The sequence below is a fragment of the Pipistrellus kuhlii genome, unplaced genomic scaffold (genome assembly GCF_014108245.1).
Source record: "Pipistrellus kuhlii isolate mPipKuh1 unplaced genomic scaffold, mPipKuh1.p scaffold_m20_p_14, whole genome shotgun sequence".
NCBI classification, from domain to species: Eukaryota; Metazoa; Chordata; class Mammalia; order Chiroptera; family Vespertilionidae; genus Pipistrellus; species Pipistrellus kuhlii.
The window spans coordinates 42,943,221-42,970,697 of record NW_023425449.1 but is presented as its reverse complement, the minus strand read 5'-3'; the positions used below and the strand labels follow the sequence as shown (position 1 = coordinate 42,970,697).

Sequence of the window (27,477 nt, the reverse complement as noted above, 5' to 3'; positions counted from 1 at the left end):
CCAGGTGACAGCCCCTACCCCAGCTCACTTCATCTGCCAGTCCTTGCAGGGGATCAGGCCCAGGTTCCCTGCCTGCTGGCAGCCTCCGCTGCGCTGGGTTCCACCAGAAGTTCTGGTGGCATTCTCGGGCGTACCTTATGCGTCATGCGGCTGTGATGTTACATTGAAGGGCCCTAACCCTAACTCTAACCCTAACCCTAACCCTAACTCCTAATCCTAACCCCTAACCCTTACCTTAACCCTAACCCTAACCCCTAACCCCTACCACAACCCCAAGCCCAAGCCCAAGCCCAACCCCAACCCAAACCCAAACCCTAACCCTAACCCTAACCCTAACCCTAACCCCTAACCCCTAACCCCTACCCCAACCCCAACCCCAACCCAAACCCAAACCCTAACCCTAACCCTAACCCTAACCCCTAACCCTAACCCCTAACCCTTACCCTAACCCTAACCCTAACCCTAACCCTAACCCTAACCCTAACCCCTAACCCCTAACCCCTACCCCTACCCCAACCCAAACCCAAACCCTAACCCTAACCCTAACCCTAACCCTAACCCAAACCCAAACCCTAACCCTAACGGCAGGGAGTGCTGGTGTGACAACCAGCTTGCTGAGGGCACTAGACAACTGATGATCCCAACATCTGAGTCACAGACCTGCGGCGGCACACCAGTCATCTCTGTCCATGGCTCAGTCTGTGGCCTCGCTTCTCCTTCCTCCCGCGGCAGCCTCTCTCTCCCTACCTGTCTTTTTTTCCACCGAATTCTAGTTTCTTCTTTCGCTTTCCCCACCTGGACCAGAAAGTTGTTTTTGCTTTGCTTTTATTGAAGGGATTTAGGGACTCATTCAATATACTGTAATGTATGTTTCTTATTAGTATTAAAAATTTCCCAGTAATAATTTAAAAAAACTCTGAAAATGAATTTCCTTTTCCCCCATTTATTATTAATTAAATACATTGCTATTGCAAAGCTAATTTAGGTCTCTCTCTCTCTCTCTCTCTCTCTCTCTCTCTCTCTCTCTCTCTCTGTGTGTGTGTGTGTGTGTATAATGACTCAAAGATTGGAAAAATATTTCAAATTATTAATTGGAAATTTTCAAAAACCATACTTTATCAGTTTAACTCTTTGGGTTTCTGTATAATTCTGGGCAGAGTAGAAACCCTTGGAGGCCATGTGATTTTTAGAAGCATTAGGAGATGAAGAGGAAACCTGATGTTCCTTTCGAAGCCGGTGCCATGCCCGGACGGAACTGTCGCATTGTCCCTGCAGCTGACACCGGTCCAGGGGCTGGTCCTCCCTGGCCGCCCTCCCCTCGGCCTCGGACCCTCAGGACACTTGCCCACAGGTCAGAGCAGGGACCCAGGCCCACCCGCTTCTGCCACCTGCCCACCTGCCATCCCCTCGTGCTTTGGGGAATTCCTCATGTGGGCTTTTCCCATTAACACCACACGTCGCATTCATGTCCTCTGAGCCGAACAGAGGAAAATGTCATTGTGTCCTTCACAGAGGACAGTCCTGCCATCTTTCTGTGGAGCTGGAGGGGTGAAGGCGGGAAGCAGCGGGTGGTGTGCGGGTGTGGGCTTTCGGCTTTGAGGAGTGAGGTCCCTCCCTCTTTCCACCATCGAGTGCGGGAAGGAAGGAATCTACTGGTGACACTGCCCTTCCCATGGCCTCCTGGGTCCTGGCTCCAGCCATGTGGTTGTGGGCGGTGAGCCCCTTATTTGGTCCCTGTACTTGGGGGGCAGCACCCCGAGCGGCCACCACACTTTGGTGTTTGTTTTTGGGGAAGCAATTGTGGCCGTCATTGAGCCCCTCCAGGTACTGGCGTGTGTGAAGCAGCTGTACTCACTGAAGTTAGTGTTTTTCTGTGGTTTGCAGTAATTCTTATCTTTTTTTGGGAGGGGGATAAGCTAAACGTAATCTGAGTGGAGAAACATGAATAAACACTTCTTTTTAGTAAGAGCCTGGTGACCTCGGAATCGTAAGCACTCTTCCCCCTCCTCCCCCTTAAGCATCCGTCTCTGAATATGCATGTTAATTAAATAATTCCACACTGATGGAAATATAACCTCGTTCGAATGAAAGTGAAAACCAAGGCAGGCTGGCTGTGTTTGCTCACTAGTACTTCCCCCCCCCCCCAATCTCCCCGAGCACCCCCATAAGTCAGCAGCCAGACTCTTACTCTCAGCGCTGCCTGGAGAGCAGGCCTCCGGATCGGGTTCCCTGTGCCTGAGGCCGGCACAGGGGCAGGGCCGGAAAGCTGGGGCCCGCACAGCTGAGGACAGAGGGTAGGCCCAGCCGCGTCTCAGGCCTGGTCTGGGGGACAGTGGGCCTGGCTCCCGCAGGTCCTGGAGGGCGGAGGGCGCGGCCTGTGGTGGGGTCAGAGTGGGGGGAGTTCTGGAGGACACCTGCTCCTGAGGTGGGGCGGTGGGGGAGGCACAGGCAGGCTCACTGCCTTCTTCCCTGGGGCCTTGACAAATGTCAGTCCAGCAGGGGTGTCCAACGCCCCGCCTGCAAGGTGGCTGCCCAGGTTGACCGCTCTGGGAATCTGCACAGGAAACCAGCCCCGTCTGGCGTCTGCTTTAACTTAACTTGCCTTCTGGTTCTCCTCGGAATGGATGCAGGACCAGGCGGAGTACAGGAGGCCCCGTGACATATCGCAGGCCTCCGCACGGGCTCAGTTAGGTCTGTTCCTTCGGAGGGGAGGGACACAAGCCTCATTCCTAGTAATGGGATTAGCAGCTATGCTTGGTGCTCAGCTGAGGCTTGACAGTAAGAGCTAATCTGTTCATCTCCGTACCCTGTTATACTCTCCATGTCAGGGCAAATCTTTTTTCCTTTTAATTGGATATTTCTTCTCTGTGAGGCTAGAACATGCTGCTCTTTGGCGCCTTGAGTGTGGCTCTTCCACAAAATACCACGGCCTGGGTGAGTCTATTTTGAAGAAGTGGCGTTAGAAGAAAAAAGTTGGCTCTCAAAAGAAATTTCACTGGTTGTGCTGTTGATATTTGGCTCTGTTGGCTAATGAGTTTGCTGACCACTGGGTTAGAATAACGCTCCTGCGTCATCTTCTCTGGGTCCTGGACCCAAACTGCGTACACAGCTGGCCGTCCGGTCTGCTAGAGGAGGAAGCGAGCGGGCTGGTGTGGGAGCCGCGGCGGGAGGCGTTCAGGTTGAGAGCGGCGGTTTTCTCAGCCCCGACTGCACACAGCGGCCCCCTTGTCCTTCTCCGGCCACTTCAGCATGGGCTCCGCCCGTATCAGAGACCAGCGGGCTGCGATGACCTGGAAATATCCAGGACAAGAAAGCCTGACACTGGAGCAGCGATGCCCCCCACCCCGCCCGAGAGTGTCCTTGTATTCAGCCTTTTGTCTTCAGTGAAATTTGAAGAGTTTTTTTTACAAAGAGCGAAACTTCTACTTGATTGCTAACCGCAGAATTGAGATAAGAATACTTAGGCCAGTGGTTCCCAACCTTTTTCTGGCCACGCCCCACCTAGTCATCTCTAAAATTCTGGTCCACTCCTCCCCCCCCCCCTTGACACAGAATTCCTATTATTCAAAAAGTGACTCCTATTCGCGTCACTTTTCCCCTAAAGCCTAAAAGGCCATTAACTTGGTCTAACAAGCTCCCAAAGAACATGGCATTCATGTAAGAGAAAAATAAAAGAACGAAAGGACAGTTGAAATACTGAGGAAGAAATCACTAAGAAATTGTTTAAAAAAATAATAATATGACGTGATGTGGAAAAATAGCAAATAAAGTTTCAAAACATAATAGAGAACTGAAATGCATAAATATGTCAAATATATATTTATTTTACTTAATAAATATGTATTTATTTCTAGAACCAGAACCAAAAGAAATTCAAAAAAGTCACTGTTAATTACTCGTTCTCGAATTGCCCCCTTAAAAACCACCTTGGGAGCCTCTCTCTATCCTGGGGCCAGCTGCTAGGCGTCCTGTAAGATGTGCCTTCTCAGCCCTCAGGGTTCCACCGGATACGGCTGCACACGCCCTGGAGCAGTGCCGTCAGCTGTCCTCCCTCCCCTCTGGGACACTTGACTGATAAGGATGGCCCTAGTTAGCAATGGAGGCCGGGGGTCCAAAGTTCACTTTTTATGGGAAGGCATGAGAGTTCTCCAATCCGGACATTGTTCCTCACGTCAGACTCCAGGTTTATAGCCAGATGCAGCCTTCCGGTGCCCTCCGCCTCCTAAACCGGTTAGTCCTCTTTTTCCCTCTGTCCCGCAGTGATCAGGTTAGGCCAGTCCAAGGTCTGAGGTAGTCCCTGGTGAGTTGTTCGCACAAGTGAGTGGGTGTGACATCCTAGCACCACCATTCCTAGTGTTTTGGATCTCACAGATTGGCAATATTAAAATTACAGAGTTGGCCCAGCCTGTGTGGGTTAGTGGTTGAACATTGACCTACAAACCAGGAGGTCACGGTTCCATTCCTGATCAGGGCACATGCCTGGATTTCAGGCTCAGTCCCCAGTTGGGGGTGTGCAGGAGGCAGCCAGTCACTGATTCTCTCTCATCGTTGGTCTCTCTCTATCTCTCTCTCTCACTCTCTCTCTCTCTTTCTCTCTCTCTTTCTCTCTCACTCTCTTCCCTATTCTCTCTGAAGTCATTAAGAATATAATAAAAAATAAAATTATGGATTGTCATTTCCTTGTTTTCCTATGTCATTAAAAACAAAAAGCCAACATTTAAAAACGTAAGTATGAGATTTTAAACACCTCTTTACCCCCTCCAGAGTCAGGAAGAATATTATCTCAGAATAATGGGCATTGCTTCTAAGTTCAATTTTTTGGGGAAAAAGTTATTTTTCTCCTTTGCCTCAGGCACTGATTTGGCATGGAGTTGCCCCAGCATGCCGAGGAGCCTGTCCTTTCTGGAATAGAAGCCTTGATGTCTGGATTGGTCTATTCTGGCTTATCATACCCTTCGAGGTGCTCCTGAGAGTGCCACACTGGGGTGAGATGGTGTTAACGTGTCCCCCTGAAGAAGGAGGAGGAATCTCAAGACCCCTCCTGCCACTCGTTCCCCCCTTTGAGCGTTTGCCATGTGCCAGGACGGAGCCAAGTGCTGGTGAGAAGCAGAGGGGTCCTGGTAGCTCAGCTCTCCCTGAGGGTGTGAATGCTGCTCAGAGACCACCTGCCTTCAAAGACCTTCACCCTCGGCCGCCACTCTGGCCCCGGCCCGGCTTAAACAAGGTCCCCGCTGTCCCTCTGAGCTTTTGGGAGCACCTGCTTTTAAAGCACAGATGCCCTTTCCGTCATCAGGAAACCTGAGTGCCGGTACCTCCTCCTGCTTCGGGTGTGAAAGTGCCCTAATAAATGATAACGATGTGTGCTCACTTTCACAGCAGGCTTCCCAGCTTCAGAACGAAGCCCTCCGGGAGGGCTGCAGCCTGAGACAGGCATGCATCCTGAGCCCATTGGTGTGTGGAAACAGATTACAGAATAACCCACGGAGCACCTCATCGCAATGTGAATGCTTTCCAAACGCACAAGGCCTGAGGGGCCTATTGGGTTTTAAAGAGGTGAAGTGCTTCATTAGATTTTTTTCGGTTACGATTGCTTGGATGTGGTGCTGAGGTGATCGGCTGACCTGAGAAACTGGAAGAGCCTTGGGTTCTGAATGGCATGGAAAGAAGCGGACACTGAGGCCTTGTGAAAGGGACGGTCACCTGCCAGCCCCACGGGACCCCTCCTGGGCACTCCTTTTCTGGGTTAATTCGGAATCTAACTGAAATGGGCTTTTGCAGGGAGAGCAGGGCCTCTGCGTTGTGTGGCATCTAATGACTCCCCGAAGGAGCACTGTTCCGGACCTAATACATATTTAATGGCGGGAGGTGGCTGGCCTTCCTGGGCTGGAGGGCTTACGGTTGCTATGGAGAGGCGCAGGCCTCAGCTGTGTGGGGCCACCTGGGCCTCAGCGAGGGGAGGGCCATTGGACCTCAGCCAGCTTGCAGAGCCTCTGGCTGTGATGGGTATCGACCGGTTCCCATGTCCCCATAAGGAGATGCCCACTGTTCAGCATGCAAACCCCAGAGGAACCTCCGTGTTTTTAAATTGTGCATTCGTTGAGTCACAAGTGGCTTCCTATTGCAGAATCCTCGCCTCATATGTTGGGAAAATCAACATGTAGGTTATTTACTACGTGTTCGTAATATCATCATGAGATTCTTCATGGTAGATGAAAGAACAAATATTACAATACCCGTATGTCGGACAAGGATCACTTTCATTTGGAGATGTGTGAATGCCCAGGTTGAGTTGGACTTTAAAAAAAAGCTTATTACAGAATTTGTTACCTGTTATTTAAGTTTTGGAATCTCTTACATGGATTTCATCATATAGGTTAACCCAAAAATGAACTAATATGATATTTGCCATTGCTTAAAAATGTGATCTCTGTATTGCATGAATGTGATGAGAACATAAATAACATTAAAATAAAGTGTTTTGCTGCTTTCTGTCTGCTTTGGTGCCTAATACAGGGGAATATATTAGAATCTCAACCCCTTATCACCTGTGCTTCATTTTGAAATGGATCTCTTCAGCCCCTAGCAGGTGTTTTATGTTGGGTTACAGCAGTGTTTTTCAACCTTTTTTGGGCAAAGGCACACTTGTTTCATGAAAAAAATCACGAGGCACACCACCATTAGAAAATGTTAAAAAATTTAACTCTGTGCCTATATTGACTATATATAAAGTAATTCTCTTGAATAGGAATCAAATAAACACAAAGAAAGTATTTTATAATTACTTTATTATGAAATATTAAGTAAACAAAATAGTGGAAAATTATAAAATTCTTGTCTTGTCTGCACCTACGGCACACCAGGCAACATCTCGCGGCACACTAGTGTGCCGCGGAACAGTGGTTGAAAAACGCTGGGTTACAGGATACCTGTAAGTTCTAGAAATGGTCATTTCTAGTTAGTTGATCAGTCCTTTGCTTGTAAAGTGGTGGGCGTTGTGTTAACACTGAAGCTTAAGCAAACAAAACAAGAGATGAGTGGGTGGCTCGACCATGGAGGGGGGATGCGTATGCGTTAGCCACGTAAGTTACGTGGGGTGAGACCTGTAATTAGCCTGGAGCATGCTGCGGGTGGCCTCTTGCTAAGCTGTAATGAGTTTTGGTCCCAGAGCAAATGTATGTTCCAAAAGACCCAGACTCTTACATGGAGGCTGGGTTTGAGGGCTTTCTTCCCACCCCAAGAGCCACTTTTGGGATTTGTAGCCGCAAAGACCAAGAGAGAGGCGCTAATGGAGTCCTCCCGCCAGGCCCGGCCTGCCCGGGCGCGGGTCTCTGTCTCCGGAAGTGGCTCCGGGCGGGAGGTGGGCATGGGGAGCACCTTCTGGGTCTCACCGAGCCCTGTGGGGGCTCAGGAGCCTCCTCAGCAGCTCCCTGGAGAGCGGTCCGGCTCACAGTGCGGGATCCAGTCCGGGGATGGGGGTGGGGGAGTGGGGCTTTCTTCCGCTTGTGTGGCTCCTGTGTGTGGACTCAGGCACGCACCAGCCGGCCTCACTCCCACCGTCACGCTCCCTGGCACTGCCATCGGCTGCTGAAGCCGCCCTGCCTGTCTGCCCACCCTGCATGCCCGCACTCCCCCCCTCTCCTGGGGGTCATGGGGAGGTGGAGGAAGGGCAGGGTCAGTGCTGCCCAGTCTGATTTGGTCTCTGGCTGCCCCATTTTCTGAATGTGGAGCTAAATGCAAGCAGGCTTCTCCGTAGCTAACCAAGTCTTTATGCTGGGACCAGCCCAGCGCTAATGTCCGGTGGTTTCACGCCTGGTTTTCTGTACACGTGTGTGCGGCTGAGCAGCCCCCCAACCCCCGCCCTCAGATGTGGCCCCCGAGCAGCCCCCCCTGCCCTCAGGTGTGGTCCCCGAGCAGCCAGCCCTCTGCCTCAGTGAGAAGCTGGAGAGCCAACCTGGTCAGAGTGGGGTCAGGCCTCTGAGCATTCACAGCACAAGATTGAATGACCTCGGCTGATTACAGAGTGACCTGGGGACTAGACATCAGAGACAGGAGGCTGTAATCCTGGCAATGGAGCCTCTAAAGCATTTTCCTAGAAGTCGTATGTAACCAGTTTATACGGAGAGTATGTGCTGGTGTGTGTGTGTGTGTGTGTGTGTGTGTGTGTGTGTGTGTGTGGTGGGGACTCAGGTGGGCATCTGTGGGTGTGCTTTGCACTGGGCAGCCTTAGCCGTTGTCACTCGCATGCTTACTTTCCAGGAACTCGTTCCTCTCTTCCAGGCGCTAAAGGCGCAGAGGCTGAGGAGCAGGAGGTCGGCGCCCGGTCTGAGTCGGGGTGTGTTCCTGGGGAGCAGCGGCCACGGGGCCAGCGTGTGCCACAGGGGCCCAGGGCTGGGCTCTCCAGGGCCTCGGCATACCACAAAGGCACGTTGTGTTGCGCTGACAGCATGAACAGGCTTCTTTTCTCTTTTGTCTCAGTTGGATGACGTTGGCATTGCCGATGGTAACACAGCCCCTCTCCGAGCTGGCGGAGGGTGGGTCCAGGAAAAGGACCAGAGGCCGAGCTGGGCGGGGGCTGGCCTGGGGACTGTGGGGACACTAGGGAGGGTAGGAGAAAGCCATTCTGCTTTGTTTAAATTAGAAAGTGTGTGTAATTGTTGACATTAGTGCCATGTCTCCTAGTCCCCCCCTCCCCCTCCAGCCCGCCCGCCCCACCCAGTCTCTGCTCTCCTCCCCTCTGGCCTCACCAGTGTGGTGTGACCATGGGCTGTCATACATGTCCTTTGGCTGTTCTCTTCACCTTCTTCCATCCGTCCGCCCAGCCACCTCCCCTCTGATGTCTGTCAGTCTGTGCCAGTCTCCACGTCTCTGGTTCTGCCGTCAGTTTGTTTTGTTCTGGTTGAGCGAGTTTTGTTGGCCGAGGCACTGTCCGGATCCAGGCTCCTGCTTGTTGTTTAGCAGGGTCTGGCTTTCCCCTAAGGCAGTGTTTCCCAAACTTCTCTCATGACGAGAATCACCTGGTGGAGGTGTTAAAATATAGATTCCTGAGTCCCAACTAGAATTTTTGGGAACATATAGGTAAAATTGTATAGAGTACTAGTTAATTATACAATTTTACCTATATGTTCCCAAAAATTCTTGTTCACTTCTTAGTTGGGATTCAGGAATCTGTATTTTAACAACTCCACCAGGTGATTGTCGTCATGAGAGAAGTTTGGGAAACACTGCCCTAAGGGAGGACTTATGTCCTTCCAGTTCCAGATCACTCTGTGCACGTACTTTATAATTTTAGATGTTCGAAAAGTTTGCAAGACTGAAACTCTGGAAAAAAAAATTTTTTTTCTCTCATAAAAACACTATCTTAGATGCTGATGAGCATGGGGTTTCTTTTGGGGGTGATGAAAGTTCTAAAATTAGGTCTTGGGGATGGTTTCCCAACTCTCTGAATAGATTAATAACTATTGAATTGTGCCCAGTATGTGAATTATGGCTCAGTAAAGCTGCTACTGTATTTAAAAACAAAACACTGTCCTAAATGTTATCTAGAAAAACTCATCCTTCCCTCCCTCGCCAGTCTCTGGGACATGGCAGTGTTCAGTACACACAGGGACAGGATGCTGAGTAATGGAGCTGAAATAATCCAAGTAGCACAGGCAGGTGAGGGGGCGGCAGGGCTGCAGTGGGGGATGGGGGGTGGGGGGGTAAGCTGCAGGGGGCAGTGCAGCAGCCGGGTGGCAGGCTGGGCCAGGAGGGGTCTGCTGGCAGGAGGGAGGAGACGGTGGATGTTGTCAGGGTGCCACACGCAGTGCAGACCTGGGTGGGAGGGGCTGGTGCAGGTCAGACGTGGTGAGTCTTGTGTTTGGAAGTTGGGGGTGCTAGTATTTTGTCCAAATTCTGGTGATCTTGGCCTTCTGGACCTGGAAGCCATGTGATGACAGAGTGGGCTGGAGGCCTGGATGCTTTTGGGGGATTCTGAGAGGAGGTGAGCCACAAGATCTTCATTTTCAGTGTCTGTGTCCTTAAGTAGCCAGGCGAAGAGCCGATCAGGTGCCCAGACTGACAAAGGCCAAGAGGTGTGAGGTGGCAGAAGGCAGAGCCAGGCCAGAACCCAGCAGCTACCGAAGATCAGGTTACAGGTTTTGGGGTGCGGTGTTGAGTGACTTTTTGGTTCATTTTCAGTTTTTTCATTTGTGTATCCTTTTGTGTGTATTATTATTATTATTATTGTTATTTTTACAATTACAGTTTATGTTCATGTTATTTTGGTGGGTTCCAGGTGAACAGCATTGTGGTTAGGTACTGCTTTAGTTTCGGTCAGTGTCGGTGCGGAGTGTACTTTCATTTCCCGTCTGTGTTGGATGCCACTCCAAACCTGCAGTCCAGAGCGTAGACCACTCTGAGCTGGGTTCCTGCGCCCGCAGGAGCGGCGCCTGCAGAAGCAGAAGTCTGAACCTTATGAAACCACGCTTTCCTCCCCGCGGCCCGCAGGCTCTCTTCTGCAGGCTTTTATGCAATGAGGTTTCAGGCTGAGGATTCTGTTACCGAAGAGTCACCTTCTTAACATCGTCTTCTTCCGAACTCGGCCTCCCCCCCCCCCCCACACACACACAAAGGACAACATTAACCCACACTGGGAGGGGCCTGCTGTTGAGGGCTCTGACCGACTGATTTCCATACTTTTGAAAAATAATGCGTGTCAAGGCAAAGGAGTCAGCGGTCCGAAGGAGGTGCAGTTACAACCAGGGCTCACCCATTTCCCAGGCACAGCTGCCCTGATCAAGCCCGGGTGTTCTTCTGGAACGGGTGGGGAACCTTTTTTCTGCCCAGGGCCGTTCGGATATTTATAACATCATTCTCAGGCCATACAGAATTATCAACTTAAAAAATTAGCCTGTTCTATTTGGTCAAACATTGAATGAACTCGCCTCTAATGCCTTGGCAGGGCCAGACCCAATGATTTCAAGGGCCTTATATGGCCCGCAGGCTGGACGTTCCCCATCCCTGTTCTAGGGACATCCATGCAGGTCATGTGTATAGCTGTTTTAGAAACCCAGATGGGAACGATCATACACACTGTTCTGCACTCGTACCTTACCTTCTTGGATGTTTTCCTTCTCTCACACATGTGGATAGATCTTTTTAGAAAAACAGCTTGAGATACAATTTGCAATCAATAATTACCATACAGTTTGCCTCAGAATTCACTCGTGAGTGTACGACTCAGTGGTTGTTAGAAAACCTGCACGGCCCAGTGGTAGGCGTGTCCGTAGCACCGTGTCCGTCTTCCGTCCCGCCACGTTCCCGCCCCGGGCAGCCACTCCTCTCCTGTCTGCCTCTTCGAATTGATTTTACTCTTCTTACGGCACCAGCGGCTCATTTTGTGGAAGTACAAAGATGTGTTTCCCCGGTCTCTATTCAAGCAAGCTTGGTGTTTTGCTGATTTTTATTTTTCTGCCTTCCTACTTCCTTTTTAAAAAAATTGACAAGGTTGAAAATTTGCCTCGGAGTGAGAATTGGTAACAGTGATAAGGGAATTTGAGTAAGGGCTCCGGCTCTTGTTTTTTCCGGTCGGTCCCTCGCTGTAGGACTGGGAGAACTGTAGGGCCTGGGTAATGAATTACCTACATTTGAATAGAAACTGCGCGCGGTCCTCGGTGATGAGGTGGAAGCCCAGGCATGAACGTGTTTTACGAATGTGCAGAGTGGGACTAAGTATTGGCATGCTTGGCCAAGGGGAGTGTCTGATGCCAGCTTTTCCTTTCTCACCTTTGTCTCTGAGGAGGACTTCAGGATTGCTGTGGGTTCTGGAGTGTGTCTTGGGGTTTATTTTTCAAACTGCATGTTGGGTTGTGGATTCTGACCAGCTGTTTTTTTTTTTTTTTTTTTTTTAATGAGGTGGAACAGAAGAATAGTAAATGTCTTACCTGTTGTCGTTAACCTAAAATTAAAAAGGCAAACATGAGAGGTTTAATAAGCGTTTATTTGGGATCACAGAATTGCAATATGGGGAGCACAGATTCAAGCAGAAACCCAAATACTGAGGACGGGGTTTTTGCGAGCAAGGGCAAGGGACGATTCCACCAGCAGAAGGAAGGGCTTCCTGTTGGTGCTGACAAGCTGAGCCACTGGTGCTGGGCTGGCGGTTACTCATGCCGTCCTCCGATGGAGCCCTCAGCAGTCCCCTGGGCAGGGTGCAGGCTGGGCGTCCTGCCTGCTCCACAGACGGCTGTTGGCTTGGCCCAGGCCAAATGCGCAGTGGAGCCAGCTCCTGGGGGGAAGGCAGTCCTCGGGGCTGGCTCCACTGATGTCAGCTGTCACTGTAATGCTGAGCATCTAATGAGAGGGTGTGTGTGTGTGTGTGTGTGTGAGTGAGTGAGTGATGTAAGCATCTGCAGTGTTGAAAAGTGGGTGCCTTAGTGGTTACAGTTTCTCAATTTCAGTCCAGAGAACAAATGTTACATTCAGGCTTCCGGCATCTGAGCTGTTTAGAACCCTCCCAGGTGAGAAGACAGGACAGGGGGCCACTGGCTCAGAGACCAGCTGGGAAAGTGAGCCAATTTGTCTGGGAGAGTGGGAGCGGGAAAAGAAAATGCTCAGGCAAAACTCCTGTGTGAGCCCATTTCTCTATCAAAATAATGTTATTTTCTAAGTTCTAAAGAGGAACCTTTGTATGGACATTAGTCAGTGTGCCAACTATTCAGTTCTGGACTTTTTTTTTTTTTTTTCTGTAACAAGATCTATAATACATCTAGACTAGGGAGGTCTTCAGAACATTTAATCTCATCATTTCTTGTAGTTGGAAGTACCAGGAATTGTTCTGTGACCTCCTGGCTCATAGGTTAATGCTCAACCACTGAGCAACATCAACTGGGCTTGAATTTTTTTAAAAGAGTTTTTGTCTGAGACAAACCGATGTGAGTAGTAGGAACAACAAAGAGCTCTTCATTGTTAATAAACCCATGGACATTTAATGTAAATGAGGAGGTGATGAGAATGAGCTGGGATCTTACTTATACATTTAAAATCTTGAAAATAAGTGAAGGGACATATCAACCCAAATATACCTTCAAGTTACAAGACATTCAAGCCAACCTCATAGTTTAAAGTTTTAAATGATACTGTCATTCATATTTTTACTAGAGGTCCGATGCACGAAAGGACATCTGGAAGGACATCTGGTCTAATTAGCATATTACCCTTTTATAATTATAGATGATTGGACTATGACGGTACCCTGTCCAGAGTACACCGATGTTCAAGGCCATCTGAGCAAGGACACAGCAGTTGTACTGTATGCACTGTGCAGGCGTACCTTTAACCCAGATATTGATGTCACTGCCTGGCAGGAAGCCTCTTTTGTCTAAGTTGGAATAAGGATGTGTTACTGACAGCTGGCGTACGCTGCTTTACTAGCGCCTATGTTGGCGGGACTGTTCTATGTGGCGGCTTTGTGAGCGGCTGCCTGGTGAGGCCGCTGTGAGGAACTATTGTCTGATGGCTCCTTGTTAGCAGTGGCCACTTGGTCTGCAGTAAAGCCTCTCTTACATGCCTGTGAGTCTCATGTCTTCTCCGTCCACTTCCCGGCGTCCACAGTCCCTGGCAGAGAAGGACCCCTGCTCCCACGGACTGTAACACTCCCAGGATGCACTCATTCTGGTATATTCCGTCCTCTCTCACCCTCCGAAAAATCCAGATGGAAAATGATCTGGAGAAATTTGGAAAACATGAAAAAAGTGAAGAAGTGAATGTTTTAAAAATTATTGCAAATTTTGATGGAAATGGTACAACTTCCATTGATAAATTATTAACACTTCCTGTAAGATAGGTAGATGAAAGAATGTGTACCTGAAATTCACAATCAAATATTTTACTTATTGCAAATAAGTAAAAAGAATACATAAGGCATCATGATATGTCTTTTCCTCCTGTGCATTAAGTATAAGAGAATAAATGCTAAAGGTAAAGTTTTATTTTATAAATTAGTAATCTAATATATACAAAATGGACAAATTCCAGGTGAAAAAATAAAAGCTGACACATTGTAGGACATTATAAATGAGATAGTTATTTCTTCTTTTTATTCAGTAAGGGGGTAAGATTGTCTATAGCAGTGGCTGGCAAACTCATTAATCACAGAGCCAAATATCAACAGTACGACGATTGAAATTTCTTTTGAGAGCCAAATTTTTTAAACTTAAACTTCTTCTAATGCCACTTCTTCAAAATAAACTCGCCCAGGCCATGGTATTTTGTGGAAGAGCCACACTCAAGGGGACAAAGTGCCGCATGTGGCCCGCGAGCTGCAGTTTGCCCACCACGGGTCTGTAGTACAATGGACAGCCGGCATTTGTATAAGATAACCTTTGACATTTTTAGCAGCTTTCTGATTTTTATGAACTCCTTTTTAGTTTAAAAATTAAACAGCACATGCAAGTATTAACTGAAAAGCAGAAGCATCCTTATCTACTTCCCTGATCACCTGGTCCCATTTCTGAGCGATAACAGCTGCTAATGGCTTCATATTTACCTTCATATTGCTTTATGATATATCAACGTGTGTGTGTGTGTGTGTGTGTGTGTGTGTGTGTGTGTGTAGAAATCACCAATGGGCCTGTATTGGTCAGGTTACAGGTCACAGGATAACTCCTGTAACAAACCAGCATTTCAGTGGCTCCACAGTGAAAGTCTAGTTCGCACTCACCGTGGACCGGTGTGTGGTGCTGTTCACGGTGTCGCTCCTTGGCGGCTTTGTGTGAAGGAGAAACCTGTGACGAGGCTCCTCCTGTCTGCTGGCTGTGTTCCCGCCTGTGGAGAGGTGAGGGAGAGAACAGAAGTCCCAAGGGAGGTTTCCATGGGCCGGCCCGAGAGTAGCAGGGCCCCATTTGCACCGGTTGCGATAAAGACAGCCCTAGTCCCACTGTGAAGGCCTGATCAGTAGTTCTCACGATAGAAGGGTCATGAGATTTTAGCCAAATTAAATAATTTGCTTGGTTTCCAGTTTTCTCAGCTATAAAATGATAATGATAAAACCTTGTCGCCCATCATGACAATGTTTTAAACGTGATAGTATATTCAAAGGGCAGGGGAATCTGTAGGGTAGAAATAATAATGAAAAACATAATTCTTTTTGTCTTAATTGTGTCTTATTACCCATAGCTCAGCTGGAAATCAGTGGAAATATTCCAAATGAATAACGAAAAGGACAAATGAACTCAGGCCGGAGGCCTGTCTGTAGACCAGGCTGCCTTCTTGAAAGGTGAGGAAGGAGCTCGACCAGTGCAGGTGTGGGTCTTGCAGGCAGCCCGGCTGGGTCTGGGCTCGGTGTGCTCTGGGACTGATTTCAGGCATTTGTACTGAGAATGTAACCCCATTAGGGAGTCCCTATACAGATGCCTGGGTTCAGGGGCAGATAGTGATAGTGCCTGTTCCAAGTGGCTTCCGAGGCAGAGTTTGGCTGGTCTGCTTGGGGTGGTGTACTTTTTGTTTTAAAATATATCCTTATTTATTTCAGAGAGGAAGGGAGAGGGAGAGAGAGAGAGAGAGAGACAGAAACATCAATGATGATAGAGAACCCAGGCATGTACCCTGGCCAGGAATCTAACTGCGACCTCCTGGTTCATAAGTTGATGCTCAACCACTGAGCAACACTGGGCGGGCTGGGATAGTCTACTGTTACCCAGTGCTTTTGTTGGCTTTGTAACACGGTGACATGAAGATTCATGAATGGCTGCATTGAGAAAGAACAAGGACTCAGAGCTCATTTGAAAAGCATTCAAGTCAAAGTGTGTGACCATTGTCTCTTAGTTGACTTGAATAAGGTGGCCTCTTACCTTGCATGAGAGAGAAGGGTTCCGACAAGGGTCCTTCACCTCGTCGGTGTTTGGGGTTCCTGTCACATCTTGCCTTTTCTGGGGCTGTGAAGGGTGGAGTTGTGCTGTGTTCACCTTAAATAACTCCCAGTTTTAAATAGATTATTTGTTCTTGGTGAGAAATGGTAGTGTTGACTTTTAGTCGTCTTGGTAACTATCTAGTACCTAGATGGCTAATATTAATAAATTTTGTGGGGGTAGAGGAAGAGAAACCCAACATAAATAATTTTTTAAAAATATATATTTTATTGATTTTTTTACAGAGAGGAAGGAAAAGGGATAGAAAGCTAGAAACATCGATGAGAGAGAAACATGGACCAGCTGCCTCTTGCACACCCCCTATTGGGGATGTGCCCGCAACCAAGGTACATTCCCTTGACTGGAATCGAACCTGGGACCTCTCAGTCCGCAGACTGATGCTCTATCCACTGAGCTAAACCGGTTTGGGCATAAATAAATTTGAATGTTTATTTTAGTGCAGATTTTTTGGCATTAAGTACCACATGGGTACTATCTCTAGAACATAAGACATATGGTCATTAAATAAACCTTGTTTACTGAGAAATATTTGTCGTTGTTGTGTGTGGGGTTTTTTGGCTGAAATAATTGTAAGAATTAGAACTTTTTTATTTTTAAAAATGTTTTTTGCTTCAGAGAGGAAGGGCGAGGAAGAGAAATAGAAACCTCAGTGAGAGAGAAACATCGTTGATTAGCCACACTGGGGGGTTGAGCCCACAACCTAAGCATGTGCCCTGACCAGAAATCAAACCGGTGACCTCTTGGTTCATGGGTCAACACTTAGCCACTGAGGCATAGTGGGCGGGCATCTTTTGGGTTTTGTATCTTACAGCAGTCATCAGTTAAATTATTAAAATAACCTCCTGTACGTTTTCTGACTTTTTTATTGGGTATATTTATTGTACTATTGTTTATCCATAGCTTTTTATTCCACCTGGAATTTCTGTCCTGAGTTAAGGACGGGTTTATCTTTTTGATATTAACACTTGTAATATATAAATTTCTTTGTGTGCAGGGATCTGTTTCTGGACTTCAGTAGGTTTTATTGATCCGCATATCTCTCTTTTTTTTTTTTAAACTTTCTTTTATCCTTGCCAGAGGATATGTGTAAAATTTTTTAAAAACTTGATTTTAGAGAGAGGAATGGGGCGCGAGTGGGGGGGCGGGGAGGGGAGAGAAATCTGTTGCCTCACATAGGCACCCAGCCAAGGCATTGAACCAGCAACCTGGGTGTATGTCCTGACCAGGAATGGAGCACACACCTGTGGCCTTTCAGTGCACAGGATGATGCTCCAACCCACTGAGCCACATGGCAGATCTGTGTATCTCTTCTTAGGCCCGTACTGTGTGGTTTTAATTACCACACAGAGCTCTTACTCTTTTAATTTTTTAAAAAAAGTTTATTTTACATGATGTAATACAAATTTTAAGTGAACATCAAGGAGTAAAATAAAAATTGAAATTCCTTTTTCTTTTTTAAAATATATTTTTATTGATTTCAGAGAGGAAGAGAAAGAGAGAGAGAGAAATATCAGTGATGAGAGAATCATTGATTGGCCGCCTCCTGCATGCCCCCTACCGGGGTTCGAGTCTGCAACCTGGGCATATATCCTTGACCAGAATCAAGCCTGTGACCTTTCAGTCTACAGGTAGACACTCTATCCACTGAGCCAAAATGGCTAGGGCTGAAATTCCTCTTTCTTTAATCCATTGCCCATAGTCTCTCCCTTCCCAGTTTTAGTTACTGTTAAGTTACTTGATTTTTTTCCACAGAAAATTTTTATCTATATTCCAGCACACATACTTAACCCATGGGCAAAAGTGTATTAAAATGGGACCATGATCTATATACTATATACAGTATTATCCTTTTCCTTGCTTTAAAAAAACATTTTTATTGAGGTAAAATTCTCATACCACCTCACAACTGTTAGAGTGACGGTTTTCCACCAGACAAGGAGTGACAGGTGTTGAAGAGGTTGTGGGAAAAGGGAACCCTCAGCCACTGCTGGTGGGGATGTAGACTTAGTACAACCACTATGGAAAGCGGTCTAGCGATTCCTCAAAGAATGGAGAGTAGAGCTACCATACAACCCAGCCACTCCTCTCCTAGGTACATGCCTGAAAACCTCAAAACCATGTATTTGCAAAGATATATGCACCCACCCCCACGTTCATTGCAGCATTACACACAGTGACAAGACTGTGCGGGATGGAAACAACCAAAGTGTCCCACGATAGAGAGCTGGCTAAAGAAGATGTGGTCTATACACACAGTGGAATACCATCAGCCATATGAAAGGATGAAGTAGTGCCATTTGCAACGACAAGGGTGGACCTTGAGGACATTGTGCTAACTGAAATAAGTTAGTCAGAAAAAGCTAAGAACCATATGATTTCACATACTTGGGATATAAAACTGAAACTCACAGACACAAACAGCAGTGTGGCGGGTGCTAGAGGGAAGGGGGTGGGGGGACAAGAGGGTCCTAATATATGGTGACAGGAGAAGATTTAACTTTGGGTGATGGGCACACAGTGCAATACCCAGATCTTGTAACATAGAAACCACACCTGAAACCTCTATGTCCATGTTAACTAATGCCACTCCAATAATATTTAATAAAAAACAAAGCACACCAAACTATTGATTTTAAATGGAAGTGTTGAAGGCATCCACCATCTTCCTGCTTCTCTTCCTCTGTTTAATCTTCATTTACAGAGCAAATGCTGTAAGAAGGCAGTTTCTGTTTTTGTTTAAAAGTTAAAAGAGACCAGTTTAAAGCATTTGTCTTCCTATTCAGCTTGTCATGATCACCAGGGAGTCTGGCACCTTCGGAGCTGGTGTCCCTGTCATCCGCCCTTTACAATTCTTGTCCTCTGATTTTCACATCTCAAAATTTGGAGGCCAGACTTGCCCAGGCCCCAGGGGATTATCTTTCTAAATCAAATTCTCTGATGGAGACGGAATTTGTGATTTCTCTCTGTTTTGATCATCATGCTAGTTGAACGTTGAGAAGGCTGTTCATGGCAATGCTGGGGCCACATTTGCCTTCTTAGAAATCCGTGGGAAGAATGAGGCCCACTGTGGTGGTTGTATCAGACAGTGATGGGTTTGCCATCTTGCTTGGCTGTTTTCACTGTATTTTTCCGAGGAGAGAAAAAAGACTTGAAGGATCAAGTGTCCGCCTTGAACATGGTGTCCTACTTCTGTACTGAATAGATGTCTGTTTCTGTTTTAGAAAGCTGTTAGACCCCTCGCCTGCGGCGAACATTCTTTGAAGATGATAATACCCCTCCATAAATGTAATGATACTCTTCATTTAGCTAGGAAGCAGACATTTGATTGATTAAAAAAAATTTTTTTAGAGAGTGGAAGAGAGAGGGAAAGACAGAAAGAAACACTGATGTGAGAGAAACATAGATTGGCTGCCTCCTGTGTGCACCCCAACCAGAGTCTTGGCTGGGGAGGAGCCTGCACCCAAGGTACATGCCCTTGACCAGAATCAAACACAGGACCCTTCAGTCCTCAGGCTGATGCTCTATCCACTGAGCCAAATTGGCTAAGGCAGAAGCAGACATTTGAACCGCTACACCGTTTTTTAAAACGCACTGGAGAAATGTAACCAGATCTGCCTGGTCAGTGTCTCCTTGGCATTAACAACGGAGTTTGATAACTTAGGCATCCTTTCTTTAACGTGCTCTCAGACCTGCCCTGGAAGCCGCACGTGACGAGGCTCTCTGTGACCGCACAGGTGCTCACGGCTGGTAACAGCCCAGCAGGGGAGTCTCACGCCCTGGGGATTTCCCCTGGTAGAGTCTGGACTGGGTGCCTTTTTCTTAGATTATTTTTTTAGAGCAGTTGTATGTAGGTTTACAGAAATTGAATAGATAGTATTGAGAATTCCCATGACCACCCTTCCACCCAGTTTGCCCTATTAGTATAGTATATATGTTATAGTTGATTAACCAATATTGATACATTATTATTAACTAAAGTGCAGAATTCTACATAATAAAAGGCTAATATACAAATTGACCAAACGGCAAAATGACCTGTCACTATGACTTGCATTGACCACCAGGGGGCAGACACTCACACAGGAGCTGCCCCCTCTTGGTTAGTGCACTCCTGTAGGGGAGCACCACTCAGCCAGAGCCGGGCTCATGGCTGGTGAGCACAGTGGTGGTGGTGGAAGCCTATCTAGCTTCTGCAGCAGCGCTAAGGATGTCTGACTGAGGCTTGGGCTGCAAGAGGGCACAGTCCCGCCCCCCCCCCCGGCCCCCCCCCCCAACCCCAGAGTGCATAAATTTCGTCACTGGGCCTCTAGTTTACATATAAATGTCTAATCACCATGCTGTACACCTAAAACTAATATAATATTAAATGTCAACTACAATATAACTGGAAAAAATGTAGGAAGAGTAATAATCAGTTTGGTGATTAGTTAGTATTCTTAGCCATCTGATGTAAAATGTAAAATGATGAAACAGTATACCTAATTCTTTACTTTCATCTGTCCTGGACGACGTGACCGGAATTGCGTGATTTCAGGGTTCTGGGTACTTACCAAGAATGCATTTCTCCACTCCCTGCCCCTCCCATACTGCATCTTCCGTTATCCTGTCCTTCCCCTCTGAGAGAGCTTCCTGGAATAAACACCATTATATGCTCTTTTGATAAATACCTGCTTGGCAGTGATGTTTGATAAAACGGAGAAACGTTGGTAAGGAGCGCTCACAGCCACAGATCCAGGTGTCATTAGTCAGATGTTAGTGTCGGGTTCTCAGCCGCAGACCAGGGGCCAGGAGCCAGGCTGCCTGCAGCCGCCCAGCCATGGATTTGGTTTCGAGGTGGTGTGTGGCATGGCATTTGACCTTTAAAAGGAAATATGGGGAAAATTGTGTTAAAAGGGGAAATGTGTCATAAGAAATGGTATTTCTTCACCAAAGTCACAGGTTCAGATAGAAATGCTCTCCATTTTATTATGACACTATTTCTTAATAACGTTTAGGATAAAATGGGCAGTATTTTGCTGTGTACTTTTTTAATGGCTGCCCACTGGAGAGGCCTAATTAAGTTATTAGGGTTTAGAGCAAGCCCAGTGGCCTCCATGGCCGACTTGCTGGTGGAGGGGAGTATGCTGGTTATGCCTCAGCTTGCTGACGATGGGAGCTCATGGCCAGATGTCAGCTTTAATAAGAGCCTGCTGGTCTGAGCAGCTCCCGCACCCCCCCAGCCTCTGGCTGCGGGGAATGGCTGTGTGTGCGTGGGAGCTTTTCCTAATTAAAATCTGCCCCCCAGTTTGTTCATTCCCTTCAGGCTCTGACATTGGGTGTGTCTATGCCCCCTCCTTACAGCCAGTCAGCAAAGTGGACACATTTGGCTTGGACGATACCCCCTGACCTCCCGGTAAGCTCCCCGCAGAGCCCTGTGCTCTGTCTGAAATAGATTGCCTCTCGGAGAGGGAGTAGCTGCGCTCACCGCCTCCTCCTGGGCTATCCTCAGACTGTGTATGGCTGTCTGTCCAGACTCTAAGTCCTCCCTGCTGAAAAGGCCAGGCAGGGTGTGCCCTGTGTGACATAGCCAGTTCTGTCTCCTGGTCTACACTTCCCGCTTTGTGGCCGTTAGGACGGAGGGAAAAAGAAGCACACCCCCCAGAAGCAAAAACTCTTTGGCCATGAGATCTGTGTCTTCTTTTTAAAGAGATACCTGCTTGGAAGTGGTAAGACCACATGGAGGGACAGGTCGTGAGAGCTTGCTCAGGCTTTATCCTAAGGCGGACGCTGTGACCACTGTCTAAAGCAGGTACTCATGGCTGGTCTCGAGTCCCCTCCCCCCCAACACACACACCCCTGTACAGCGGGGAGCGACCGTCCTTCAGCATGGTCCCCAGGTGGTCTGTGAACGTGTGAAAGTGGGAGAACTTGGCTCTGAGCCTGTCGTCATGGAAACCACCAGGGTGAGGAGGGACCCGAAAACTGAAACAGCTCTGTTTGAAAATGAAAAATGTGGATGTTGCAGTTAGTGACCTGGTTTGGAAGGAATAGCGAGCTCTTGCGCTGGTTTCCTGTTGTGCTAATGAAGCTCTCCAGTCAGAGCAGGAGCGCCGCCTGTGCAGGAGGGCGGCCTCCTGGGACAGTGAGGCCTCTTTGTGCTTTTGGGATCCAGCCTCCAACTCCCTGCTGATGGAGAATGTGGGCACCTTTTGACATTTCTCAGCAGGTCCTGGTTTTCCCTGTTAAAGGCTCGGCTGGAAAATATGTTTGAAAATAGGTTGAGGGGTAATAAAGTCGTCTTCTCATTATAACTCCTGCTCTTCAATATTCCAAAAATCATTTCAAAGGGAAAAAGGCCCCTGCCTGTCTGTGGGACACAGAATCAATTTCAGCTATTTTGGGAGGACAGAAAAGATCCCGCTAGGAGGTTGGAGCGCCTGCCAGATGAGACTTTCCTGGCAAGTCCATCGGTCAAGCATGTTTAACCTTGTAATTGGGCAGTCAAATGGACACAAAAATTAACCATTCCATATGGGCCCTTTGGTTCCTATTTTCAATGATGTATAACTTTGTTGTCCTTAATTAGTTTTGGTGGTTAAATTGTCCTGTATTTGTCCAGCTGTAACCCCTTCTCACTGGCTTGTCCCAGCGTCTGATATTAGTGCCTGCCTCTCCAGTGGAGTAATGGCATTGTCCATCCGTGTGCACAAGAGATTTTTTCTACTTGTCATAGCTTTTACATCAGACCATCCCTTAAGCATCTTTCAAAGTCAGGGAGAACCTATCCAGACCTGTTTGAGTGATGTATTAATGGGCAGGTGGAAGCTTAATAGTCTCTATAGTTGTTGGTGCTTCCTACATTTCCATCTCAACAGCATGAGTCACCTAATGGGTTGTTGCTCTGTAGCGTGCACTTTGCTGGCCAGACTGAACTGCCCAGGGGCGCCCTCTGCTGACACTGCCGAGCATAGGTACTTTCCTGGGGTTGTGTGACATGGATTTCTCCCACAGGCTCTTTCTTTTGGCTAGTTGGTCTCTTTCTCTCCAATTATTACACATTTATAGATCATACAGAACAAAAAGTGTTGGAACCTTCTTTGTTTATGGGCTGTCTCAAGAATATCTTTCCCTGTAAAACATACACATGTCCTCACCATCATGTTAATGTTTGTATCATTTTCTATTATGTGGTGGTTCTATTTAGCATTTAACCATCACCTTTAGCAGGCACATGTGCTGTTTTTCCTCCACTTCAGGCAGCACCAGAATGACCATCCCTGTGCGCATACCATTCATAGGTGACTTGTGAAGTTGAGCTGGATAAGTGGGAAGGAATTTGACAGGTAGAAACACAGGGAAAAGAGGCCCCAGTTTGAGAAAATTGTCTTGGCTGAGTTCAAAATGTGTCTGAGAAACAGGAATGTCAAGTTTGGCTGAAATGTGATCGAGGTAATAGTGGGAAGTGGTTGGAAGGTAGGACTTTTTCTACTGAAATGATAGAATCCAACCTGAACCATAAGTGGAGTCGCATAGAAATGTATCTATATATATAAAAGGCTAATATGCAAAGTGTCCCTATGGGAGTTTGACCAGGAGACCAGGAGTTCTATTGCTTGCTATGACATGTGCTGACCACCAGGTGGTGGAGCAGAATGAAGGAAGGCCCCAGCATGCAGCCAAAAGACCAGGCCTAGGCCAGGCCTAGGGATCTGCCCATGCACAAATTTCATGCACCGGGTCTCTAGTTTGTTTATAACTAGGAAGCCAGGACAGCTGGCTGGAGTGGCCCAGATGAGCTGCACTACCCCTGACCTGTCTCTGTGTCTTCCTCTGCCCCTTCCCAGTCTCAGCATGGGTTTGTCTGCTGCCTGTTCACCTGGCAGAGCAAGCGCCTCCCGTCCTCTCCAAATGGAGTCCCCTCTCTCTCATTACTCCTCCCGGGAACATCAGGGGAGGCCTGGAGGTGGCGCTGTTGGGTCAGATGTCTGCCCTTAGAGCAGTCCTTGTGAGCAGGGCTTGGGGAGCCGACAGGGGCCGGATCTGAAGCACAGCCCACGCCTGGAACCAGGGCACAGGTTTGGTTTGGGGGTGCTCTCCCGCGGTGGAATTCCTCGAGGAAAGGAGGGTGCTGGGTAGACACACAGCAGGCTTCTGTCACAGATGTGGGCGGGTCTCTACCTAAACACTCCCATCAGCTGCACATGGCCAGTGACCCAGAGAGAAGGGCACGAAGGACATGGAGAGCAGGCTGGATAGCAGGTCTGGAGGCGCCCTTAGAGCGGGGAAGACTTGGGGACCTGGTTGTAGGAACATTGCGAAGGAACCCGGTAAACTCAGTCTGGTCCCTGTGGATATTGATGTACTTTTCAAACACCCACGCGGCAAAGTCCGGCAGGACAGGACTAAGTCTTTCCTGGTGTTTCCTCCTTCGGGCCCACAGCAGACGTGGAAAGAGCTGCCACCAAACCAGAGGCTTCTCCCTGGAGCCCGACTGCTGCGGTAGGCGTCCCCGATGCCCCCTTAGCCTGTTTCTGCCTGTGGTGCATCCTCCGCGCCATCTCCAGACGGACCTTTATAGAACTCTTCACCCCATCTCTGCCTGGCTCGGACACCTCCAGTGGCTTTTTTGCACATGTGTGGAGTGTAAAAGTTTGTCACGCGAGGTCTTCAGTGGTCTGTCCCCAAGCTACGTTCCAATTTTCTGTATCTCACAACTCCCTTCTCCTTGGTGTGGGACCTTGAGTCAGCTGGGTTTCTGCCAGTCCATTGACATGTCCCATGCTGTCCCCCCTCCAGCCTCTGTCCACTCTCCTCACCTGCTGGAATGACTGGCTGGGACCTGACCAAGACCGATGGCCAAGAGGCAGGGTGATATATCCATCCTGAGATTGTACCTAAGCAGGTGGAGTAGTAATTTCAGATATCACTTAAATGCTAAATTTATATATTATGTTTATATACTGTGGAAGGTGGCTGCAGCATTTGGACAGGTTCAAGCCTCGGGCTAATGAGGGCACAGTCCTCTCGTGACAGAGTCACATGCAGGTCCCAGCGTGGAGGGCAAAGCCCTCCCAGCACAGTTACAGCCAAAGGCTATAGTTGTGAGCTGTAGCCTTTGGCTGTAAGGTGGGCTAAGTGATATATCACTTTGGCTAAGTGATATAGAATGTGGGAGGTGCCACAAGTGCTGCCAAAGGAAAGCAGGTGCTTCCTTCGAAACCCGAGAGAACATTGTAAACATCTTGACCACGCCCTTACTTTGCCTCATGAAATCTTGCTATAAAATAAAGACTCGGCTTGCAGGCTGTGGCACTGTCTTCCCATCTGAGAGCAGCACCCCACCTAGCCCCAGCTTTATTCTCTTGTCTGTCTTCTTTAATCCTTCACTGTCTCCCCCCCACCCCACCCCAGGTGCACCCCTGACCATGCTAAGCGCGGCACAATACACAAGACTTCTTCATGCCACATCGATCAGCCAGCCCTCCAGGGCAGGTACCTCAATGGAGACTCAGTGCCCCTGCCCAGGAGGACGAAGGCTCGGGCAGAGCATGTCCCATTCTGTGTGTTGCTGCTTAGACGAGGGAGCTGGGAGGGAGTGGGCTTCCAGGAAGAGGTGGCGTTTCTGCCTGGGTCTTGAAAGGCGAATGACTGTAGAAGGAGAAGAAAAGGTGGCACTTCGGACAGAGGGTGTCATGTGGCCTTCACGACTGCAGATTAAGGGCTGGGGGTTTGGAGGGACGGTGACAAGTGTGGAGGTGGCTGTGCTTATGCTGTCTGTCAGTATTGCTGTCTGTCTTAGCGCAGGCTGCTCTAATAAGTGACTAATAAGTGACCGTGGACTGATGGTTGATGAAGTGACACTCATTTCTCACAGTTCTGGAGGTGGCAAGTCCAAGGTCAGGGTAGATCTGATTCCTGGTGGGAGCCCTTGTTCTGGTTGGCAGGTGGCTGTTGTCTGTTGTGTCCTCCATGGTCAGAGAGACTGCAGCACTGTGGTTCTAGGAGGGACAGCGGGTATAGAGAAACATTTTTTGTTTGTTTGTTTGACCAGTTAGAGACCAGTGCATGGGGTGCTCAAAGGATGGGGACCCCATTAACCACCCTCTGGTCCAGGGGCAGTCCTGTGGTCCCTGTCCTATCGCATAGGAAGTCCTGTGGATCTCAAGAAACCCGACAATTCGTTTTTTCAAACAGTAATAAAAATTATTTTATGTCTAAATATGGAATGAACAGCTTCTATAGTTGTCCACATTTGGGTGTCTTTTAAGATAAAAATATAAATTGCTTGTTGCTAAAATTCAACTTTTTAAAGTAAGATAAAGACTTGCCCAAAATAGAGTACAACATGAGAGTAAAAATAATAATAATAATAATAATAATAATAATAACAATAGAATATGGCCCAGCCAGTGTTGCTCAATGGTTGAGCCTCCATCCACGAACCAAGAGGTCACGATTAAATTCCCAGTCAGGGCACATGCTCCAGTTGTGTGCTTGATCCCCAGTAGGGGGCATGCAGGAGGCAGCCAATTTAAGTCTCATTGATGTTTCTATCTCTCCATCTCTCTCCCTTCCTTTCTCTCTAAAAAAATCAATAAAAACTTTAAAAAAATAGAATATGAATCATGAATTGGGACAAAGATAGACTTCTTGGTGCATTATAGTGTATACACTGGACACGGTCTTTTTCTTTATAGTGCTTCAGATGTTTTAGGCTTTCTGTTTGCCTCCAGTGGAGGGAGAATACATTGTGTTCCCTTTTTGTCTGGTAGATGTGAAAAGGTGGGGTGGCTTTCTTGTTCTGCAGTGACAGGCCATGCCCACCTCAGGGTGGCCCTTCTCTGTCCTCCTCAGTAGCAGGTGAGCCATGCGGGCGGAGGCCCAGGCCCCAGGTGTAAAGAAAAGAAACTGGTGTAAAGGAAGTGAATCCGGTGACGGAGACATTTAGTCTGAGGTGTGGACGGTGCACTTTCCCGCACCTTTCCCCACAGGTTTGCTGCGCCTGCAGAGGCGTGGCCTGAGTTCAGCAAAGGGGTGCAGGTCCAGTGGGCACTCGGCCTTCGGAGTTGATTCTTTTCTGCAGGATTTGTGACCAAAACAGGGTCTTTCAAGAAGAGGAGGGGGCGGGGGAGGGCTGGGGAGGGCAGGCAGGTCAGACTGAGGTTTTGTTGCACCTGGTCAGACTTAGATAAAATGATAGTGGAAATACAGCTTTAGCCGAAACCGGTGTGGCTCAGTGGATAGAGCGTCAGTCTGTGGACTCAAGGGTCCCAGGTTCGATTCCGGTCAAGGGCATGCACATTGGTTGCAGCATACCCCCAGTGGGGGGTGTGCAGGAGGTAGCTGGTCAATGTTTCTCTCTCATCGATGTTTCTAACTCTCTGTCCCTCTCCCTTCCTCTCTGTGGAAAACCAATAAAAAATATTTAAAAAAAGAAAAGAAAAGAAAAGAAATACAGCTCTAATTCTGTACCAGGTTGTACTTAGAAAGCTGATCGCGAATGCAGGAAGCGTGGCCTTAGAAGTGCGCTCTGATCCGTGGAGAGATGCCGGCCCAGATGGAGTGGCGGGATTATGCCTGGTAATCCTTCCTT

At 48.1% G+C, this 27,477-nt stretch overlaps 1 protein-coding gene across 1 annotated transcript in view; it reads left to right on the top strand.

Annotated features, from left to right (window-relative positions):
- Nucleotides 1-27,477, top strand: part of TPD52 (tumor protein D52) — a 63,019-nt gene that overhangs the window by 8,365 nt on the left and 27,177 nt on the right. The window lies entirely within an intron of this gene.